The sequence below is a fragment of the Podarcis liolepis genome (genome assembly GCF_965112155.1).
Source record: "Podarcis liolepis genome assembly, chromosome: Z".
NCBI classification, from domain to species: domain Eukaryota; kingdom Metazoa; phylum Chordata; class Lepidosauria; order Squamata; family Lacertidae; genus Podarcis; species Podarcis liolepis.
The window spans coordinates 14,568,116-14,576,295 of record NC_139570.1 but is presented as its reverse complement, the minus strand read 5'-3'; the positions used below and the strand labels follow the sequence as shown (position 1 = coordinate 14,576,295).

Here is an 8,180-nt window from a genome sequence, read left to right as displayed (position 1 = left end):
GTGTTTGTGTGTGATTACTATATACAGTGGTACCTTGGGTTACATACACTTCAGGTTACATACGCTTCAGGTTACAGACTCCGCTAACCCACAAATATTGCTTCAAGTTAAGTACGGACCTCCGGAACGAATTAAGTACTTAACCCGAGGTACCACTGTAAATGTTAATTCAACACATTAAAAAAAGAGGTTCTGCTTCAGAGTCAGAATGCCATTCCGCCTTTCTGCGAACTCAACCACCATGGGCTTCTTTGGGTCTTCAGAAGCTGGCCACTATTTAAATTTCCTATGCTGCCTCTAGAATGATGCTACTTCAATGGGTTTGAAGATAAAAAATCGAAATTCCAAATCGAGTTAATAGACTGTAAAGATAAAATTTTATCAAGAATGTATAGTTTATTGCTAGAATGGTATACAAAAGACGAAGAAGTAAAGGAATCAATGATAAAATGGGCAATCGATATTGGGCATAACATTGAATTGGATTCGTGGAAAAGATTATGGAAGGAGGGTTCGAGATTTACAGGATGCATGGCTTTAAAGGAAAACTTGCTAAAAATGATGTATAGATGGCATTTGATGCCAGTAAAATTAGCTAAAATGTATAGGAAAAAAGAAAGAAAATATTGGAAATGTAAAAAGGCAGATGGGGACTATTTCCATATGTGGTGGACCTGCGATAAGGTAAAAAAAAATTGGGAATCAATTTATAATGAACTAAAAAAAATATTTAGATATACTTTCCCCCAAAGACCGGAAGCGTGTCTATTAGGTTTAATAGGAACAGAAATTAAAATGGGAGATCAAAATTTGTTCATGTATGCTACAGCTGCCGCGAGGACCCTTCTGGCCCAAAGATGGAAAGTACAAGATATACCAACTATCCAGGAGTGGCAGGTGAAGTTGACAGAATATGCAGAACTTGCCAAACTGTCAGGGAGGATCCGGGACCAGGAAGATCAAAGATACCAAAATAACTGAAGTAAATTTATTGAATATTTAAAGAAGAATTGTAAAGACACTAGCAGGATTGACATAATACCTCCAATGTATAATAGTACTAATATGAGAATGATGTGCACGATGGAAAGGGGTTAAATATACCAGTTGTGGGGAGGGGGCGGGGTCGTGACTTGGCAGAGTCAAAGGGAATGTATGGTGTTATTACAATTTGTTGGAAAAGAATATGTAAGGAAAACAATAAAAATTAACTTGAAAAAAATATAGAATGATGCTACATCAGGCTTCCAGGAAATTGTACAAAAGTGAAAATTGTGCACAAGTACCTAGATACAGCCTCTGCTTTCAGGCAGTAGGACAGAAACAGGGTAAGTGCTGGTGAGGCTAGGATTTTAATCAGCACAAGTGGACCTTTCTAGAAAACATGGGTCCAGTCTTTTTCCTGCAGATCGTGGGTACTGGTGATGACCCATGAGATGCCTCTCACTTTTAGCTTTTGCATTTTGCCTGGAGGGAAAATAGGAACATGATAAATAAGCTTGTGATATTTCCAAATTCCAAATCCTGCCAGTGCAAGTTCCAAGTTTCAATATAGTGGTTACATTTTCCATCATGACCAAAGCAGCTTCCAGAGAAATCTCCACTTGTACATTGGAAACACAGAGAAGATTTTTCCCCTTGGTTGAAAGAAAGAAAATGGTAGAGCCCCTGCTTCCACACAGTAGAGACCGGTGCATGCAAAACAGCATTACAGACTTTTTGGGTGCTTTCCTAATATCCTAAGCATGTATTATGGAGTGTGGTCCCATATGTGCTTGGAACTTGTGGGTTGCTGTTTCATCTTTCCTGATGACCCTGTATGATGGAGGAAGGTGACCTGGATGGGGGTATAATCTTCAAAGCACAGTCTTTTCTGTGACTTTGAAAAACTTAGCTCATTTTTTGGCTCAGTGACCTTGAGGAAAACACATTTACACTTTTTAGATACAGCCTGGTAAGAAACACATTGTGTGAATTCTTGCCTTTTGTTTCCTTAATGGAAAACAAATGTGGCCTTTTTGTTTTTCTCTCCACTGAAAGCATGTGAAGGGTACAGATCAAACAATTGCATCAGTCCCACGAAATGAGAGCCAGAGCAGGTAGACAATATGAGTCCTACCAAAAAACCAAGCAACCTGGATTTACATGCGTGATGGGCTAACTGAGAAAGAGACAATGCTGTTTGCAGATCAGGGCTGCAGTCACAAAGTGACATTCAGAAGCCCTCCCCCCATCCCCACCCCACCCCCTGGGATAGTCAGGCTCCATTCTCTGAATTTTCAGTTTTCATTTTAAAAAGTAAGTACCTTGGCCATTTATGTGTGGAGACGGAGATATAAGGAAAATAGTGTTGGGGGTACTCAGTGACTCACTAATCACTAAACTTGCTCCTGCTTTTCAAACTTCTGAAAAAGAAGTGAGATAACTGACAAGGATAAGCATACACACTTACTTTTATCAGAATAGTATCTGTTTTGGGGTCTCCCCACCATCTGTGTTAATGTGCTGTGGGATGTGATCTTCTCTCCCTGTGCACTGCCACAATGCACATGTGCCTTTTCCTTCTGTGCACACATATACTCTGTTGTGTTGAGTCACAATTCATGACATTTGGAAGCCTACAGTGAGTGGGAGAAAATCCACAGAGATGGGAATTTGACAGTGCTAATACAGAAAACAAGAAAACATGTTAAGCAATTGGAGAGCTTTCATTTTCTGCTGAAGTAACTGATTCCTACTTTATACCAGGTCCAGGGAATAATCCATTGGGTAGCCATCACTCCCCTCAAATATTTCTTGCTACCCCACATCTTCCTATGCCTTTTGTCACAGTACATTAAGAACTTCATAGCATATATTATATTTTTAGAACATCACAATTATTTCAGAATTTGAATGACATTTCTGAGTATGAAGCCAGCCCAAGAAGAAAGTCAAGGCATTTTGAGGATTACAAGGAAGAAAAGAACACACACACCAACAAACCACACAAATGGTATGTGCTGTTACCAGACATTTGTTGAGTAAATACCTTTCTTTTCTCTTTATCTTCATTCTTTATTTGAGTACTGATTCAGAACTGTAAAAGTTATCATTAGACTTGACAAATTGGCTTAAAGAGCTGTACATTGCATGACCAGGCAGTGACAGCCCCAGCCCCCAGGAATCATAAGGAAGGAATAAAGACTCTGACAACGTTATATGGAATTAAAACTAGGCCACAACTTTATTAAACTTCCAAAGCCCTTGGAAGTTTATCCCTCCCAGCCCCCCATCTGGGGGGAACTGGGGCTCATCAGGGTAAATGGGATATGGGGGCGCTTTGCAAGATGTAAGTGTAGCAGGCAGCCAAGCCCATACCCCACACACAGGGTCGTTCACTAACAACCTTTCAGTGTATGGCCAGTGACACCCATATATATAACCCCTTTAAGAGGGGGACCCTGGAATCACTGCTGCAGGGGGGTCTAAAGGATTCCACCTAAGGCCATAACCGCCAAAGTTGTGACGAATTGCTACGGGGAAGACAAAACCTGCCAATGCAAGAAAATTTATTCCCAGTCCTTCAACAGCAACTAGTCAAAGACCATAGCCGCGCCCACTAAACAGGAAGAAAAAATTAGCCTGCAAACAAGAAATATTAAACAAAGGAAGGGTGAATCTCCAGAGCCGACTGCCTGGCTGTTGTCGGCTCCACCCCCTATTTATAAATGGGGCTGGCCCACCTCCCAGAAGAAGGTTACTGAGGCTGGGTGTGATCCTCCAGAAATTGACAATGAGAGGCAAGCCAGCACACCACATGCAATCCTGCAAAGGGCACCCACAATGTAAAGTGTGAGTGCTCATTTTGGTGCAGGGCTGCACATTAGGAAAATCCCTTATCTATTTCTGGAGTATATGGTTATTAATGAATTGGTGCTTATCTGTGAACTGCCCTGAGATCTCTGAGTATAGGGCAGGATATGAATTCAGTTAATAACAACAACATATTTCAGTGTGTTTTATGAGGGTGTGTGTGTGTGTGTTTGTGTGTGGCAACCTGCCTTGGAGGTTTCACCCTGAAAGGAGGGGCAGAAATGCTGACACTACTACTGTTATTAAAATGATTAACCCACTCTTCCTCCAAAGAGCTTGGGACAATTTACAAGCTTGTCCTCCTCTTATCCTCCCAACACCCCTGTGAGCCTAGGCTGGAATAAGAGCTGGTGACTGGCCCATAATTACCCATTCAGCTTTGTTGCTTAGGAGGAATTTGGACATGGCTCTTCAAGCTCATAGCTCAGAGAACATATGTCAAAGAAAGTTACTTTATGTTGAGCCAGAACAATGGTCCATCTGGCTCAGTATTTTCTACACTGACTGGCAGCAGCTGTCTTCTGTTTCTTACAAGAAATCTTTCCCAGCCATACCTGCGGATGCCATAATATGACAGTCTGACCAACCACAACCAGCTAAAAAATTGTGCTACTCAAATAACATTTAAGCCACCTGGTTCCCTTAGCTTCCATCCACAGATTCCTGTTTAACCAAGTGATAGGCTGAACTCTTAATGGTCCCCCCCCTTTTCTTTCTGCTACTGGCTTGAGAAAAGTGGGCAGTTGGAGTGGACTGTCTGTTCAGTCTATAAGTGGAGGACTGAACATGTGGTAATCCTTTCTACATAATTCCTAATTCTCACACAATGCCATTTTTTCTTCACATTTGTTTATTCAAGCAGTATTAATTATAATAGATAAAACTAAATACAAAAAAGAGAGAGATTTCCACTTGGAAGCATGGCAATTACAGGCATGAATTAGTTTTAAAATATCTAAGTCTGAAAACATTTTACAATGATTGGGTACCCAGCCCCAGACTTCTTAGAACTTCTTGAAGCCATTGGAGAGTTCTGTTGATGTAACAATGGGCAGATTACGACCATTGTATTTTAGTCTGGTTTTATTGTTATCCCTTTCCCTTTCTTCTCAAATATTTCATTTTGAATTCACACTGATCAATGAAAGGGAAAAGGGGCTGGTTTAGAAAATATATATATGCAAACATTAGTCCATTACCCTACCATTTCATATGTGTGCAATCATATATCAGGGGAGGGCTGCAGATCAGTGGTAGGGCAAGTGTTTTGCATGCAGAGGGTCCTAGGTTAATCCCCAGCATCTCCAGGTAAGACAGAGAGAAGAGAACCCTGTCTGGAATCCCAGAGAACTTCTGCCATTGTAGACAATACTGATCTAGATGGACAATCTGACTCAGTATAAGTCAGGCTCCTATGTTGGATGGCTTTAAAAGAGGATAAGGCAAATTCATGGCTATCAATGGCAACTGGCTTATTATGCTATATCAGTTCCAAGTTGAATATATGAATAACCCTTTGCCAGAGAGCTTCTTGTTCACATTTCTTCAAACTGAATCTGAAACACGGGACCAAAGAATGTGAAAATTAACACTGCAAACTGGAACTAGCTAAAACTTTTTACTGTCAGACTATTGGCAATTAAATGGAGCTGCCCTGGAAAATGACTCCTAGCAAAACAGTTTACACATTAGTTGAATTGTTTAAAAAGAAAGATGCAAAACATCTGATATGCTCTGCTGAATTTCTTCTTTCAATTTAATTTATTGAGAGCTTCACCTTTCTCAAGGTCAATAAACACTGCCTTAACGGAACTTTTCCTTTGCTTCATCTTCCAAACAAGGATCAAAATAAGATCTTCTGCTTAGCTAGAAGAAAAACAGAAGGCTACCATTTGAATTCACATAATGAATGGGAGCAGTCATATTTTTCTCCATATTTTTCCCCAGGAAGGGACTGCATGTTATGACAAACAGCTGCTTTGTGGGTGCTTTTTTACACAGATCATTATTTTTTTTACCATGCAGCCATGTAAGAGATATTAACCTGCCCTACACCCAGACTGAATGCCCCATAAAAGGAACATGTAGAAAGGTTTTATTTATTAAAAGATATCAAGGAAAACTTGTGCAAAGTAAAGGCAGGTAAAACTTATATGGGCAGTGAGCAAATCTCCTGCCTTTAGATAATGGTCAAATCACCCTAAATAAATGTCATCAACCAAGTTGGTGTGACTGGAGGCAAATAGCCATCTTCCCACAAAGGGAAGCCAAAGGTGTATTACCTGTTGGAGAATTTTGACCAAAATAGAAATGGGACTGGAAGTTTCTCTCTCCTCTTTTGATCGAAGGGTGATCAAACAGTCTCTCACCCTGTTCCTTCTCCCTTCTCTTCCAAGTCTGAAAGCCTTTAATATCTTAAAGTCTTGCTTATCATCCAATTTCCAAAATCCTGCAAATTCCTGTGTCAAAAAGTCACTTAGATTATGGAAGCCAATTTTCTTATCCAAATTGTATGGCTCCATTATCTGATAGTAATGAAGCCAGTCTCACACTTTGTTTTTTAATTTCTCAAAACTCTGCAATTTCAGTCTATCTCCCTCTTGTTCCAAAATTTCCCAATATTTTGGCCATTTGACCTCCATATTGAGCTTTTTCTGAGCTTTTGCTTCCATCGGTGACAGCCACCTTGGGGTTTTGTTTTCCAGTAAGTCCTTATATCTTATCCAAACATTAAACAATGCTTTCCTGACAATATGGTTTTTAAATGCTTTATGTGCTTTGACCTTATCATACCACAAGTATGCATGCCATCCAAATACATTATTAAAACCCTCTAAATCCAAAATGTCTGTGTTTTCAAGAAGCAGCCATTCTTTCAACCAGCAAAAGCTGCTGATTCATAATAAAGTTTAAGGTCTGGCAGGGCAAATCCACCTCTTTCCTTTGCATCTGTTAGTATTTTAAATTTTATTCTAGGCTTCTTGCCCTGCCAGACAAATCTAGATATCTCTCTGCCACTTCTTGAAGCAATCCATTTTGTCCAAAATTTGCAATATTTGAAACAAAAACAACATTCTAGGCAATACATTCATTTTTATCGCAGCAATACAGCCTAGCAGTGAAAGCTTCAAATTTGACCAAATTTCTAAATCTTTTTTCACTTCAGCCCAGCATTTTTCATAATTGTCTTTAAATAAATTCCCATTTTTTGCTGTCATGTTAATCCCCAGGTATTTCACTTTCTTAACCACTGTTAAACCTGTCTCATTCTGAAACCTCTCTCTCTCAATCAGTGTTAAATTTTCCTCTAAGACCTTAGTTTTTAACTTATTCAGTTTAAATCCTGCAACCTGACCAAATTCTTGAATCAGTTCCAAAACCCCTTTAGTACTAGATTCTGGCTCCTGTAACGTCAATACTAAGTCATCTGCAAATGCTCTTAACTTGTACTGTTTAGCTCCGACTTGTATACCTTTAACCAACTGGTCCCTTCTAATCATATTCAGCAGGACCTCCAGGACTGATATAAAAAGCAATGGGGAGATTGGGCAACCTTGTCGTGTCCCTTTTTCTATCTTAAATTCTTCCGTCACCACGTTATTTACAATTAATTTAGCCTTTTGTTCTGAATAAATTGCACTTATACCGTTTTCAAAGCCTTGGCCTACCCCCATCCCCTGTAGGTTCTTCTTCATAAAACTCCAAGAAATGTTGTCAAAAGCTTTCTCCGCGTCCACAAATATCAAAACTGCCTAAGTATTTATGTTCACTTGTATTTTTTCTAAAATGTTGATTATATTTTTCACATTATCAGACAAATGTCTACCCGGGAGGAAGCCTGCTTGGTCTTTATGAATCTCTTCCATTAAGACTTTTTAAAATCTTTTAGCCAAAATGTCTGCAAAGATTTTATAATCCACATTGAGCAATGATATGGAGCGGTACTTCTTGAGCTGCGTCTTTTCAGTCTCTGTTTTCGGTACAAGTGTAATATACGCTTCTTTCCACGACTCTGGTGCCCTTTTCCCACCCATTATTTCACTACAGACTTCCTTCAAAGGTTGTACTAACCATTCTTTACGGACCTGTAATATTTAGAGGTCAGTCCATCCGGTCCTGGAGATTTGCCTAGTTGCATATTCTGAATGGCACCTTCTATCTCCTGTTCAGTTATTTTATAGTTCAGCATTAATTTATTTTCCTGAGAGATTTTTTGTAATCCATTTGTTTTCAAAAATCAATCTAAATCCATTTCTTTCTGTGGTCTTTGTGTATATAGTTGTTTAAAGTACCTCTGGAAACAGTTTCTAATCTCAGCTGGGTTC

General features: G+C 39.4%; 1 long non-coding RNA gene across 2 annotated transcripts; it reads right to left on the bottom strand.

Moving 5' to 3' along the window:
- Positions 1-1,231: 1,231 nt before the first annotated feature.
- Positions 1,232-4,521, bottom strand: LOC310697938. 2 transcript variants are annotated; one of them, XR_014521257.1, is made up of 3 exons: positions 4,410-4,521; positions 2,453-2,618; positions 1,232-1,467 (listed from the first exon to the last, which is right to left on the bottom strand). It is a non-coding gene; the product is annotated as an uncharacterized lncRNA (long non-coding RNA). The 2 variants fall into 2 exon arrangements; XR_014521258.1 differs by lacking the exon at positions 4,410-4,521 and adding an exon at positions 4,225-4,350.
- Positions 4,522-8,180: the final 3,659 nt, after the last annotated feature.